The sequence below is a fragment of the Camelus dromedarius genome, chromosome 1 (assembly GCF_036321535.1).
Source record: "Camelus dromedarius isolate mCamDro1 chromosome 1, mCamDro1.pat, whole genome shotgun sequence".
In the NCBI taxonomy this organism is placed as follows: Eukaryota; Metazoa; Chordata; class Mammalia; order Artiodactyla; family Camelidae; genus Camelus; species Camelus dromedarius.
Genome location: NC_087436.1, coordinates 14,011,515 through 14,025,586, shown reverse-complemented (window position 1 = coordinate 14,025,586; position 14,072 = coordinate 14,011,515). Strand labels below are relative to the sequence as shown.

Below are 14,072 nucleotides of genomic sequence, written 5' to 3'. Positions count from 1 at the left end.
ATTTTGAAATCTTATTAGGGTTTTCATGTTTGGACTTTCTAACAAGTTATTTGTTTCCAGTTCACCACCACACACCCGGACTTCGAATCAGCATGGGATATTTCTCAGCTCCTGAACTCCCTTTGCTTTGGGGGAAGTATGACTGTGGGATGCACAGAGCCTGACACCTCCCACAGTGAGAATGGAAGGTGTGTAAGAACCCGGAGGAAAGCACAGTAGAAGAGAGGTGCAGACAGACTTTGGTCAAACCCTCAAAACACAAGTCAGGGAGAAGGAGCCAGGCCTGGGGGTTCTGTCCTCCAGCAGGCCCTAGGCTTGAGGGGTTTGTTGAAAGTGGTCCTAAGTCCCTTGACCTGGAATTTCTCTTCTGCAGATTTTCCGGTTCAAATCCATAGCAAACTGCAGGGCCACCTGGTACGTGCCGAGGCCCCCAACCTTCCAGCCCTTAGGCTTCTGCCTGTTCCTGATGGGCGTTTGTCTTAGCACAGTTAACGGCCCTGGGAAATGACTAACCTCACTGTAGCTCAGGCTGACTTGTCTCAGCCCAGGTCTCCTCCTTATCGGAGTCGTAAATTCCACTACCTTGTTTGTGTCAGCTCATGTCTCCATCTTATTAGAGCCGTAAATCCACTATCCTCCTATATGCCAAAGCCCCCTACCTTACTCACAGCCAATCAAAACTCTGTTGCCCCATCCCTTTGTGTTCACGGCCCCTTCCCCAGTAAAAGACCCTGCACATTCACATTGGGTGGCTGCACAGGCACCTCTTCCCTGGGTGGCCTGCTAGATCAGCATAACTATTAAACTTTTCCTTTGTTCTTTGCACCGGAGGACACGCAGGCACTTATGTGGCCCACTGTTGCCTGTAGCAGCATGCCTATTAAACTTTCCTTTGTTCTTAAACTTTCCCTTGCTTTCGGTAAATTCTTACCAACCCACGTCACCATCCCTGACAAGTGTCCCCCAACACAAATGACAACATATGTAAGTGTTTGAATAACATAAAATATGAAAATATGTACCTTTTAAGGTTCATTTGCCAATTTGCTTTCATTTACTTAATTCTTGATTTATCCATGATGATTAAAAAAACAGGGAAAATATAACCAGCTACTTATTTTATATATAAAGAAAACATTTTTTAAAGAGTTTTTGTTAGTTTGTTTTTGATAGAGGTATTAAGGATTGAACCCAGGACCTCATGCGTGCTAAGCATGCACTCTACCACTGAGCTATTTCCCTACTCCTTAAAGAAACCATTTTAAATAGAAAAAATATGCAGAGGTGTATGTACAAGGATTTTTTTTTTTGCATTTGTTTATAATATTGTTTTACCCACATTGGAGACTGGTGAAGTAAATTATACTATAGCCATAAAACAGTATTCTGTGCAACCACACATCAAGAAATGGGCTCATAGAACCAAACATTTCCATAAGAGAAGTTGTCCATGATATGTTATTGGGAGGAAGGTAAAAGAAATGATAAACTACTGTTAATTATTTTGTTTTGGTAAGCATTGTTTTACGAATATGTTGGCCTAGAAAACCATCTGACATGATGCTAAATTGTAATCATTTCTGTGTGGTGGGATAATAGATGATAATTGAATTTTTGTAAAGAGTATGTATTGCTTTTGAAACTAGAAAAAAAAAATGTATATAGCTATAACGTGACCAAAGGCAGGCAGTGAAGAGCAGGGAGTTAGAAGAAAATGAACTTAATATGCACATAATGGGTAGTCATGATGGATGAGATCAAAACTATGGAGACTTTCCTGGAAATAACTCAAATGTTAATTTCCCATTTTTCTCAAATGAAACCAATTTAGTAGGTCTAAGGATAAAAACAATCTTTCTTAAATTAGAAAGCACATTAATATACAGTGGTTGATTTAATCACGTTGTTAAGAGATCTTTAAAATACATTCCCAAAATGTGTTCCAATTCTATTCTAGCGCTTACTCAAACTTCTTCCAAGGATTTTCATTTGATATAAATTCTGTCGGGGAGGCACCTGGTTCTCTTCAGAAATCAATCCATACTGAAGAGTGGAGAGTCTGCTGTTCATGACACCGTTGGGGCCAATATTTCAGGCGGATTCTTGGAAGAAGTGTGTCGTTGTAACCGGCGTGTCTCAGAAATGTAGACTCACATCCCCATGCTTTGGTATAGATTTAATGTCTCTAGTTTGCTTTTAAAATTTTTTCCTACACTTGTTATCTGGAAGGCAACAGTTTTAGTTATTGGACTAGTTAAGAGGAACTGTGTAGCAGGATGTGCTATTATGGTCTACTTTGGTGTATGAATTTGGATTTAATTTCACTTGACTATTTGAGGCAGCATTTTTTACTTGCCATTTTTCTGATGTAATTCAAAATTTTAAAGTATATGCAAATGTATGTGTATTGATAGGGCATCTTACTAGAAAATGACAGTCCTAAACCACTGCATCCGTAAAGATGTTAATATTGACGAGGGCTCCCTTTAATCCTCTGGCATAACATGGACAAAAGCACCAACTTAGTGAAATTTCTCTGTAGCCTCCCAGTCTGTACTGGGTTTAAATGGATTTGGATTTGGATTTGGATTTCTGAATAGCTGCATGTGGCATCTGCCCACCTAAATACGGTGAACGTGAACCGCGTACGTTTCCCCCACGGCGCGGTGCTCTGCGTGAGAGAGGCGCGTGTCTCCGCATCGTCGGGCACTTTCTCGCCTCATCTCTGCCTCCGAAACAGACGTGCACTTGTGTGACTGTCCATGGAGGCAGCCATGGCGCCTGCAGCTGGGATGTGGATGGTACGTCTCAATCCACCGCACAGCAAAATACATGCTGAAGTGAATGGCCTGATTGTAGGCGATAACAGAGTCTGCCTTTTAATTAAAGAAGAGGGAGGGGGAGGAGCAGGAGGAGGAGGAGGGGAGGGGAAGGAGACGAAAGAGGAGGCAAAACAAGATAAGGTATAATCAAGCCTAGTGCTGAAGTGACTTTCATTCCAAGTGAAACAAGCAGTTAATCTACATTAATACATAAGTCACCATCCCCATTACCATCATTTAGGAGAAATGAGAACACAATTTTAAAATCAGTGAGTAGGATTTCCAGGTATTCCTTGAGCACTAGGAATGGCATGTTTAGCCTGACCCCAGCCTGGTAAGGTACAGGCTGATGGCTGAGGCCAGAGAGGGCTTCGGGGAGGGAATTGCAAAGCATGGGCTGCATAGATGGATGTTTTCCTTTACCCTGCCGTCCTGCCACGGCAACCTTCAAACACAAGTGGGTCAGCACCAAGCACCTGCTTCTGGAGTGCTGAAGATGTTCACCCACAGGCTAAATTGGAGGCAAGTCCTGGAGCTTTTGTTCCTTTTGGGAAATTTGACGGGCATCAGGGTGGACCTGGGAGACCTGTTCAGAGATCCTCCATATGATGTACAGATTGACAGATGATACAGGAAAAATGAATGTGGGGCAAGAGGATGGCCGTGTTCCAAGTTTTGGCTGAGCCCCTGGGACGTGCCCCGCCAAGCGTGGGTCCTTGGCTTCATGCAGGAAAGAATTCAAGAGGGAGCCACAACTGAGTAAAGGTAGATTTATTTAGAGAGATACATACTGCATAGCGTGTAGGCTGTCTCAGAAGGCGAGTGAAAGGCCACTAGGTGTGGGGTTTGGGGAATCAGGTTAAAGTAAAAGTAGATACACACTCCATGGACAGAGTGTGGGCCGACTCTGAAGAGTCGAGAAGCCTCGAGGCGCGGTGTTGCTACTTTTTCCGGGCTCTGTAGCTTCATATGCCAACGAGAGAACCATTCCAACTACCCTGGGGAAGGGGCTGGGATTTCCAGGAATTGGGTCACTGCCAACTCTTGGAACTTTTATGGTCAACCTTGAACCTGTTATGGCACCTGTGGGAGTGTCATTTGCCATGTTAATATATTACCGTGATCGTATAATGAAGCTCAAGGTCTACTAGAAGTCAAATCTCCCATCATCTTGAGCTTTAAGGTCTACTGGGAGTCAAATCTTCCACCATTTTGGTGTTAATTGCTCTTATTCCTTGAATGGCTGTCCTCTGTCCGCTTCTTTCTTGTCTCACCTACACAAGGGAGCCCATTCCGGGGTAAAACCAGCAGCTGAGCCCCTCACCCTTGTTCAAGGCCATCCCAGCCTGGAGAAAAGGGCACTTCTTTCTAATGGCACAAATCACTGCTGGCGGACTGCTCTAACCAGATGATGATGTTGGCTGCTGTCACTGGCTCTATCAATAGCCTAAGTAGGTACTAGGCTAAGCCTGTTATTATGATCTCAGTTAATACTCATAACCAGCTCATGAAGGGAGTACTACCATTAGCCAATTTTTGTAAATGAGAACACGGAGACCTAGGATAGGTTAAGTGGCTCGTCCAAGATCGCAAGGGGTGTGGCCTGCTGACTCTAGGCAAACATATCCAGCATCTGGGAAGAGTCAGGGTTCCCCACACCCAGGCAGCCAAATAGAAGCCACCCTAGATATTTATCCTGCATGTGCTTTTGGTGGGGAGGAGGTAATTAGGTTTTCATTTCTTTCTTTTTTTTTTTTAAATGGAGGTATTGGGGATTGAACCCAGGACCTTGTGCCTGCTAGGCACACACTCTACCCCTGAGCTATACCTTCCCCGCAACACGTGCTTGATATTTGTGTGGCTCTGTAACCCTCACAGGTCCTCCCTCAATGCTTTTCACACCGCAGGGATTCCATCAATATGTGTTGAATTAACTAATGGAAAAAAGATGACACATCTGAGTTCAAGGATAGGAGATTATGGATTCCGTGACTTTTAAAAGATTTTTCTTTTGGACAATTTCAAAATTACACAAAAGTAGAAAGGAGAGTATAATGAACTTCCACGAGGAATCTAAACCCAGTGTCAACAGTTATCAACATTTTGCCAGCCGCATCCCTTCCCCGCCAACTTTTTGCTATATTTTGTTTTTTGCTGATACATTTTAAAGAAATCCCCAGATCTGTCACTTTACCTATAAATACTCAGGTTGGATGACTAACAGGCAAAGACTTAAAAAACAAGAACAACGTAACTACCATGCGATTATCATACCCAATAACGTTACCATTAGTATTTTAATATCTAGTACCTCATTCATATTCAAATTGGTTGTCTCAAAGGCATTTTTCATACTTAGATTGTAGAATCAGGAAGGAAATTATGTGCACATTGCATTTGATTGTCTCTCGTAGTTTTTTCTCTTATAGTCTCACCCATGCCTTGTTTTTTCTTTTTCCTTTGTAAGGTCTTTGGCCTTTATTAGGTTTTTTTTTTTTGAACACCTTTATTGCGGTATAACGCCACTTTTTTTAATGACTTTTTCTTTACCCCTTCCTTCCCTCCTTCCCTCCCGCTTTCTTTCCTTTCCTTTCCTTTCCTTTCTTTTCTCTTCTTTTCTTTTTTATTCTTTCTAGAAACCAGGGCATTTGTCTGCTATAGTGATTTTTGACTGACTCTGGAAACATTTCCTAGAGGGAGTTGACGATTGCCGATTTTCAGTTCTTCTTCCCAGTGTCCTCTGGAACGGTGTCTGTGTTGATGAGATGCCAGGTTAGATCATAATCGCTCTTTCCGCACACAAATGTGTACTGAGTGCCTGCCATGTGCCCGCCCTGGGTGCAATGTAGGAGATACAGCAGCATCCCCGTGGGGCTAGAACTGGAAGCACACAGAAGGCAGAGCACTGATGTCTCCATTTTTTGGTTCAAAGCCCTACAAAAGCAATGCAGGTGACACGTCTTCCTGGTGGCCTCAGGAAGGACAGAAGCAGAAGTCCCGCCAGGTAGGAGCACCCGCTCCCTCCCCTTGCCACATCCCTTCTCTCTGCCTTCTGTCCTGGAGAAGCTGGCCTGGAGCCCTGTTCCTCTCTGAGCTCACCTGCCATCGGCTATCACAGCATCCCGCCTGGCAGCCGCAGCAGAAACTGTGTTCCTGACAGCTTCCTTCTCAGTGGAAAGGGTCACCCTGACCATGGTTTTCTTTCTCTTTCTCCTCACGTGGCTGGTGATTCTGAACCAAAGGGACTGCAGTTTGAAGACGTGCCAGCCATGATGCAGACAGTGGTCTTTCCTGAAAGTGCGGTCAATGGTCTTTCCTGAAAGTGCGGTCAATGCATTGATTTGACAAAAAAGCTACCCTCCCTCCCCATCCTCTATTCTCTCCAGGTGCCTGGAGACTCCAGGCTCAGGCCTGAGACCCAAGTTCAATGGAGAGACAAGGCACATAAACATCTAGGCCAGTGAGGTTAATTGTGGGGCTTCCCTGGCTTCTCAGCAGATCCCCTAGAGTGTCTGAAGGAAGGGACCTGTCAGCCCACTTCTCAGGCTGGCTTCCCCCCAACACACACCCACAGAGGGTGGCAGCCAGCCGGGCACCACCCTAATTCCTCAATAACAGTTTCCCAGGAGCAGGGCGATCATCTCTGCCTCTTAGTTAATTTCATTGATTAAAAAATCCTATTTCGGCAGGGAGGGTACAGTTCAAGTGGTAAAGCACATACTTAGCATGCCTGAGGTCCTGGGTTCAATTACCAGTACTTCCTCTAAAAACAAATAAATAAATAAACCTAATTACCTCCCCCCCTCAACAAAAAATAAAATTAAAAAAAAAAGAATAAAATAAAAATAAAAAATCCTATTTCTTTCCCTATAAAATGCAAGGAATTAACTGATGCCTCAAGAGTAAGCTCAGTGAAGATGCAGAGGGCTCTGCTGTGCATCAGCACTGGGCCGTCAGCAAGCCTCATTCTTGCTGTAAAGACCTATGCTGGAAATAAACCCTCAGGGAGGAATAAATCATACCTCCTAAGTCACCCTTATCAAATGCATTCATGATATTGATTACTACTACATCTGAGCAAAGTGCAACGGCTGTTTAATGGCTGGTTACATCCAGGAGGCTTAAGTGATCCCGGTTTCCACTTCTTTGTCAAGTGCACGTGCAATTTTTCCCAGTGTATAGAGTCCATTAGGCAATTATGGGAAACAGGGTGCACGACGGGGTGAGCTCCACTCTTGACTGCTGCTTAGGTGAGAATTTCTAACACTGCACTTACCGTGGTCTCACTGTGTCTGGGACGGACTGGGACGGACAGAACTCCTGGAAGCAGGAAGGGGCAGAACGGGGGAAGGGTGTGTGGGGAGATCTAGGGAAACTCGTGGGGTGGAGGTGGGGCACTGCATTCAGGGGCCTAGAATTGACCCTGACAGCAGGAGAATGCCAGGTTTGTCAGTTAGTAAAGAGGTAGAAGTGACAGTAGCTGAACACAAAAACGATGTGATTTCTTTTTAATTTGTATTTTTCTTTTTTCTTTCTTCTTTTTTTTTTTTTTAAAGAAATACACCCTTAAAAATGGTTATCTGAGACTTGACAAATACCTATATGATTCTGATTGGATCCTGGACTGGAAAAGACATTGGGACAATTGGTGAAATTGGACTATGAACGATAGATTAGGTAATAGTATTCAATTGGTGGTGAAATTCCTGAATTTGGTGACTGTGGTTATGTGGGAGCTCTTGTTCTGTTCACATCAGAGTATGCAAGATTAAAGGGGCACAATGTACACAGTTCCTTCTAAATGGGTTAAAAATTGTGTGTAAAGAGAAAGTGAGACAGAGAGGTTAAGAATGATAAAACACAGTGATTCAGTTGTACATACATATATTCTTTTTCAGCTTCTTTTCCACTATAGGTATTACAAGCCATTGAATATAGTTCCCCGTGCTGTACAGTAAGTCCTTGTTGTTTATCTATTTTATATGTAGTAGTTTGTATCTGCTAATCCCAAACACCATAAACTAATACAGCATTGTAAATCAATTATATTTCAATTTTAAAAAAAGAAGGATAAGGCAAACGTGGCAAAATGTTAACAAATTGGTAAATCTGGATGAAGGGTACACCAGAATTCTCGTTGCATGTACTATTCATGCAACTTTTCTGTACGCTTTAAATTATTTCCCAGTAAAAAGATGTTTAGGTGCTATCTATTATATTAGTTAAGGCTTAATTCAGCTGTAACTGCAAACCCACAATAGCTTAATCAAAAGGAAAATGTATTTGCCTCTCGGGTGAAAGGAATCCAGAGGTCATCAAGTTGTCAGGGTCTAGGGGTCCACTGCTTACGTTTTTTGAGTACCCTCAGTAACTGGTCTCCACCTCTTGAACTACAAAGGCTGCTTAAGCACCAGCCATTTCCCTTATTCTCGCCAGCAGGAAAGGAAGGGCTTGAAGAGGAGAATGGGGGGAACAAAAGGGCCCATGTCAGCTGTCCTAAAGTTTCCTGGAAGCTGTCACTCAGTGTTTCCACGTACATCTCATTGGTCGGAACATAATCTTGTGGCCATAGTTCCTGCAAGAGGACCTATTAAACGAAGTATTTATTACAGGTATTCCTGGATCTGCTTAAAAATCAGGGCCTCTAGTATATGGAGCAAAGGGAGAATGGCAGGTGGGCAAATAAATCAGCAGCCTCTACCAAATGAGGTCACTTTACAGACACAGCTTCTGCCCTTGAACTTGTGGCCCAAGGGCCCAGCTAGACGTCAGGCTAGCCCTCCTGACTACGATTCAGGAATGCGGCAGGTGATGTTTGCAAGCTGTAGATGCTACAACTCTCTGCTACTTCACACAGCGCTCCACCACCACCCCAGCACTGCTCAGCCAAACTGGGTTTGCAGGAGACTCACCTACCGATGACCAGTTCCTCTACTTGTTGAAGATTAATCTTTCAAATGGCTTTGGTCTAAGAAGATAGACTATTAAAAAAAAAAATAGCAGAAGAGACTATCTCGAGTCAAAATAAAGACTAACGCCTTCTGGCCACCTCACATGCTTACAGGGAAACAAGTCATTTATTTTGTAATTGATAGAAGGTAAAAAGGCCTGTTTTGTGGGAAAGCTTGCTATGCTAAAAGCAGTTTTTATAGTTCCTTGAGATGTTGGCTTTGAAGCAAGAGGAATACAACATGATCTGGGGTCAAAGTTGAGGATTATGTATACTATAATCTTCTGTTAGAGGTTTGCAAGGAGTAAGGAAGTCTGTTTATTTTTTTTTAACACCTTTATTGTGGTACAGTTCCTGTACAGTAAACTACATATATTTCAAATATGTGCATTTTAGTAGATGTATACACCAATGAAACCACCACCACAATCAAGATGGCTAGTATTTCCATCACTCTCCATGACGTGCAATTTTCAAATTCCCAATTTATCCCTTCCCATCCCCTTTACCCATGGGTAACCATAAGTTTGTTGTCTATGTCTGTGAGTCTGTTTCTGTTTTGTAAAAAAGTTCATTTGTGTCTTTTTCTTAGATTCCACATATAAGTGACATCATATGATATTTTTCTTTCTCTTTCTGACTTGCTTCACTTAGAATGACAATCTCCAGGTCTATCCATGTTGCTGCAAGTGGCATTATTTTATTCTTTTTTATGGCTGAGTAGTATTCCATTGTATATGTATATGCCACAGCTTCTTTATTCAGTCATCTGTTGATGGACATTTAGGTAGTTTCCATGTCTTGGCTGTTGTCAGTAGTGCTGCTATGAACATTGGGGTGCATGTGTCTTTCTGAATTATATTTTTCTGTGGGTATATGCTCAGGACTGGGATTGCTGGATCATACGGTAAGTCTATTTTTACTTTTTTAAGGAACCTACATACTGTACTCCATAATGACTGCACCAGTTTACATTTCCACCAGCAGTGTAGGAGGGTTCCCTCTTCTCCACACCTTCTCCAGCATTTATTGTTTGTGGACTTTTTAATGATGGCCATTCTCACTGGTGAAGGAAGTCTGTTTAATTCGGAGTCCCCAGACTTCTTGTTGCCAACTTTTTTTTTTCCTCCTGTCTCTTATTTGCTTCTCCTCCATGGAGCCTACCTTGGAAAATACTGTGTCAAGAATGCTTTTGAGTCATGAAGCCCTAACTAAGCTGTCTTTAGCTTTGTTCTCATAGAGTGATTCTGGATGCTGCTGGTATATATTACTCAGAAAATGGGGTGTAAGTCATTGCTTAAGCATAATGACAAGATTTTTTCAGATGACTGAATAAGGAAGCAAATGGAAGCTGCAGGCCCTTGGGAAAAGGTGGGTTGACACCTGAGTGTTTTTTAAGGGATGCATAGGAAACCAACATCTTGTTTGTGGCAGTATCACAGCGAGGCTATGGGAGTAAAGTTCAGGCATTGATTGTCAGTAAGCCCACCAGGGACTAGAACGGAGGAAGCCACGGTTGTGTTTAGGATGCCTCTTTATGGGGAAGACCCTTTATTTGTAAGAATTTCACTATGGAAGACAGTGTGGAGTTTCATTAAAAAACTAAAAATAAACTTACCACATGATCTAGCAATCCCACTCCTGGGCATATATCCAGAGAAAAATATAATTCAGAAAGCCACATGTACCCCAATGCTCATAGCAGCACTATTTACAATAGCCAAGACATGGAAACAACCTAAATGTCCCTTGACAGATGAATGAATAAAGAAGTTGTGGAATACTACCCAGCCATAAAAAAGAATAAAATAATGCCATTTGCAGCAACATGGGTGGACCTGGAGATCATCATTCTAAGTGAAGTAAGCTAGAAAGAGAAAAATACCGTATGATAGCACTTGTATGTGGAATCTGAAATAAAGGACACAAACTTATTTACAAAACAGAAGCAGACTCACAGACATAGAAAACAATCTTATGGTTACCAGGGGTTAAAGGGGGTGGGAAGGGATAAATTGGGAGTTTGAAAATTGCACCTCCTGGGGAGTGATGGACATGTGAGCTATCTTGATTGTGGTGGTGATTTCATAGGTGTATACATCTATCAAAATTCATCAAGTTGTACAACTGAAATATGTGTAGTTTACTGTACAGGAATCATATCACAATAAAGGTGTTAAAAAAAACTTTCATCAAGATTTGTAATGGTTAACAGGAAAAGCAACGAAGTCCTGCAGTTCTCTTCCAAACTGTGTCAGATTTTCAGAATACATACAAAATTAAGTTTTATTTAAGCCAGTGAGGAGATGAGGACAGGTATTTTCACTTTGCATTTGAAACCTGCAATGAATAAATGGATTTGCTTTATCTTCAGAGAATTAACTGATAACTCGGTGCCCTTGCCTCTGGGAAGGGAACTAAACAGGAGTAATACTTGGTCTTCAGTAAATGAACAGCCCCATTAACTCAAAGCATTTTTGGTACATGTTAAATAATTTTGTTTTATAGTAATAAATAGAGTAAGGCTTTCTTTTGTGATGCTCGCGGCATATTTCCAGTGCCATATCATTAGCTGTTACCATACCCCCAAGGATTGGGTATTGTTATTCTTAGCAGGGAAACAATGCTCTAGACAGCCTTGAGCCTTGCAGCTAATTGGGACTTGGCTGGGAGGGGAGGCAGGGCTCCCGGTCTCAAGTCTTAGCTGTCCGAGCAGAAAGCTTTTGAAAGGCAAGTTTTCAAGGTTGCAGTCTTGCCCAGAAATTTAAAAAAAAAGTCTCTTAAGAAAAATACTAGCTCCTGGGCATCCTTGAGAGTACTGCATTCATTCATTCATTCAGCAATTACACATCTGGTGCCCACTTATGCCAGGCATTGTCCTAAGCGCTGGGGATGCCCTGCCCTCAGAGATGTGCCTGCCACTTGTCCCAAGTGTCACAAAGGGCCCTCGGTGGGGTAGAAAGTGATAAGGGCTGAGGAAGAGGACCTCAGGAGAATGAACATTTATAGTTGTACGATAATAGTAGCAGGAGCTAACTCTTACATACTGAGCCTCACACTGGTCCCAGTCCTGACTTGTGTGTTCTCATCACAACCCTTGGAAGTGGATCCTGTGACTAAGTCTGTTTTACAGATGAGGACCTAGAGGCCCACAGTGATTCAGTGATGTGCCCAAGTCCTGCAGAAGAGGTGGGACACTGTCCAGGCAGTTCGCACTAACCATTTTGCTGAACTGCCTCTCTAAAAAGCCTTTAAGAAGCAGGCTGGAGAAAGGAGGCCGTTCTGGAGGCCCCATGAGCTCTGATCACAAATGTCAGGCTAAGGGAGCAGGTGTAGCATGCCAGGCAGGGACCACAGGGCCAAGGTTGGGATAGTCACTGGGCAGAGTAAGGGCTCTCCTCGCCCCCAGCTGACACAGCAGGCTGACTTACTCCAAACAAAGACCTACCAGATGGTGAAAGGCTCGTGGCCCTGCACTCTGCCACCTCCCAGTCTGAAGGCGACTCTAGCTCTCAAACCGCCCTCCCCCACCCAGAAAAAGACAAGGCCAGGATGCAAAAAGGGGGTGTGTGGCAGTGACGAGTCCTGGCACCCTTCCCCTCTTGTTTGGACTCCACCCCAGCAACCCCGTAGGTAGCCCTGGGCTGGAGGGGGCACACACAGGGCATCCTGCTTCCTTAGGGCCGTCAGATGTCTGTTGGCTGCCTGCCCCTTTTGTGGTCCAGCTCATGACCCTTCCTCTCCTCAGGTGATGCTGCGGCTCCTGTGTTGAGGAAGGTGCTGCGGAGGTGTTAGAAGACATGGGTTTCTGCTCTCTGAACATCTGCTTCCTATCCTGCGGGCCTGGCACTGGAGCTCTTTGTTTTTAGAAATGGACATGGGCGAGAAAACAGTGTTACTGCGTCCTAATGACCAGCTGTGCTTCATCCAGGCCCCTGACACCTTCTGGTCTTTGAAGGAAAAGCCAGGGAAGGGCTGGGAAGGCTTCCTACCCTCTACAGTCCATTGAGGGCTCACAGCAGCCCATTTCACAGGTGAGGAAACTGAGGCCCTTGGACAGATAAGAAGTGATGGAAGGAGATGAGGAAGGAGTTCTTTGGTTCAGAATCAGAAGTGAAGCCAAAGGGGCACAGGTGCCTGAACCATTGTATTTGCAGACACAGTGTTTTTTGAGATCAGAACTTGGACATGGTGAAGAGACTAGAGTCCAAGACAGGCTTCTTGATGTGACTGCCCTTCTCCAAGGGCCTTAGAGGGAAAAAGACGTGAGAGGTGGTGTGGGGTCATGGCTGAGGGTGGGGAGTTCAAGCCCGCATCTGCCACTTCTCAGCCGCGTGACTATGGGCAACATGTGCCTGTGACTCAGTTTTCTCATCTGTGAATAGGACGCACCTGGTGGGGCTGTTTTGAGGGTTAAGTGAGCTATTCCACGATAGTAAAAGCAGAGAGCATGGCCCTGCCCCACAGCAGGCACCCACGCAGTGTTGGCGTTATGGACAAGAGTTCATTTCTGGTATTCAGGGTGCACACAATATAGAATGGTTTATTTTATAATTTTGTGGATTTCTCCCCAAATCCATGAGGTGTTTCAGAATACTTTTTAATTCTTGAGTGAAATTATAAAAATTGTTACTGTCCTCCAGTCCTGTTGGCCTCTTTGTGTTCCTCATTCCCACAACATAGCTCAGGGCTGCTCTGTCCTCTGCTTCGGGTTTTCTCCTTCACCTCCTCAAGATGCACTTCCTGCCCCTGGATTCTCTATGGCATCACCCTGCTTAGCTGCCCAGAGCCTCCGTCCAAGCCTGTGATCGCCTTAGTGTCTGATTTCCCCAGGGAGCTTGTTCATAGCTGTATTTCCAACAGCCCACGTGGCACCTGGAACAGAATAAAGGTTTGATGAATGAATAGATGAATGAATGAATGCGTGAATGGCTCCAAAGCCTGAGCCCCACCACGTGATGCTGCCTCGGATGCCACCTGCTCCGGAGCCCTTCCGGCCTGTACTGGTGCAGAGCCACCCGCTCTCTGAACACACAGCCCACGTGTCTGCGCCGGCCCCTGGGAGATGTCGCCGGGGCTGCTTCTCATCCCTCAGGCTTGTCCTGATGATTTAACAGTTGCATTATTTCCCACGCCCATGATGAGGCTCCATGGCCCCAGTAGAATGATAAATGTTCCTAGAAGGCATGTATTGTGTGAAGTGGAAGAAAAAGACACCTGCTGAGGGTGTCTGCAAGGGCTGGAGGAGGGCTGCATGGAGAAAGTGACAAAAGTTGGAAAGGCACGGGGACCATGTCCAC

At 44.2% G+C, this 14,072-nt stretch overlaps 1 protein-coding gene and 1 long non-coding RNA gene across 4 annotated transcripts in view; both read left to right on the top strand.

Annotated features, from left to right (window-relative positions):
- TRIM2 (tripartite motif containing 2) overlaps window positions 1-14,072 on the top strand; it is a 161,841-nt gene that overhangs the window by 18,558 nt on the left and 129,211 nt on the right. The gene's annotated exons all lie outside the window — the stretch shown is intronic.
- LOC135322031 (uncharacterized) lies at window positions 7,261-13,414 on the top strand. The gene is made up of 2 exons (XR_010382283.1): window positions 7,261-7,499; window positions 12,521-13,414. It is a non-coding gene; the product is annotated as an uncharacterized LOC135322031 (long non-coding RNA).